Source organism: Sphaeroforma arctica, assembly GCF_001186125.1.
Source record: "Sphaeroforma arctica JP610 unplaced genomic scaffold supercont1.577, whole genome shotgun sequence".
Taxonomy (NCBI): Eukaryota; class Ichthyosporea; order Ichthyophonida; genus Sphaeroforma; species Sphaeroforma arctica.
Genome location: NW_014039981.1, coordinates 52908 through 53841, shown reverse-complemented (window position 1 = coordinate 53841; position 934 = coordinate 52908).

Sequence of the window (934 nt, the reverse complement as noted above, 5' to 3'; positions counted from 1 at the left end):
ATATCAGTAGTATACTTAAATCCAAATCAACTTCATCGCCACTTACAGATCACACCTCAATCAACGGCTACGGCACAGCCAGTACCGTCAGCCCAATCGGACTGTAAATTGCATGAACAACACAGCGAGAAGGCGAAGCCAGCACAGTTGAAACGTCCTTCACTAGACAGGACACAGTCGAAACTTGCAAATTTCTAGCCACATGCGCGCTATATTTGGCGCTAACTGCGAATCCGCTGGTGCCTGTTGTTTTTGCTGAGTATCAGCAGCATGAATAGCACTCTTACTGGTCAATAGAGCCATAGACTTTACAGAAGTGGTCCCACGAGTGCCCTTCATTATATAAATCCAGGAAGGGGACACATTCGCAGTGATAGATTCTGAGGCTGTTGGAGTGGGTGTAGGAGCCAATGCAGGCAATGGTGGTGATGGAAGGTTTGAGGGTGAGGTAATAGGGAAGCTGGGTGGGAGGGGTTAGAAATTATACAGAGGGGGTGATAATCGTACCCGGACTGAACAAAAACGCGGCAGCGTCGTGCATCAATAACTAATACACAAACTAGCACGCACACTAGTGTACAGTCCGATACACAGTCCAATACACAGTTAAATACACAGTTAAATACACAAGTCAAATACAAGTTCTATCACACAGCCAAACGGTCAGGAAAATAAAGCAGCAACGCACAACAATACTTTCTGTAAACAATCACAATCACGCACACAAGGACAAACAGCGAATATAGCTTTCTGGCAGATACTTGCAGATATGCGACAATTAAACCGACATATTGTGGAAGTAAACGACCACATAGTAGAGCAACACAAACGGTCCAGGCAGGTATCTGATAAAAGGATCAGCACAATATATAAAGCTGTGCAGCGATTGCATGTAGGGCATAGTGTGAGCGGCAACGTAGAGGGACAATCGCGC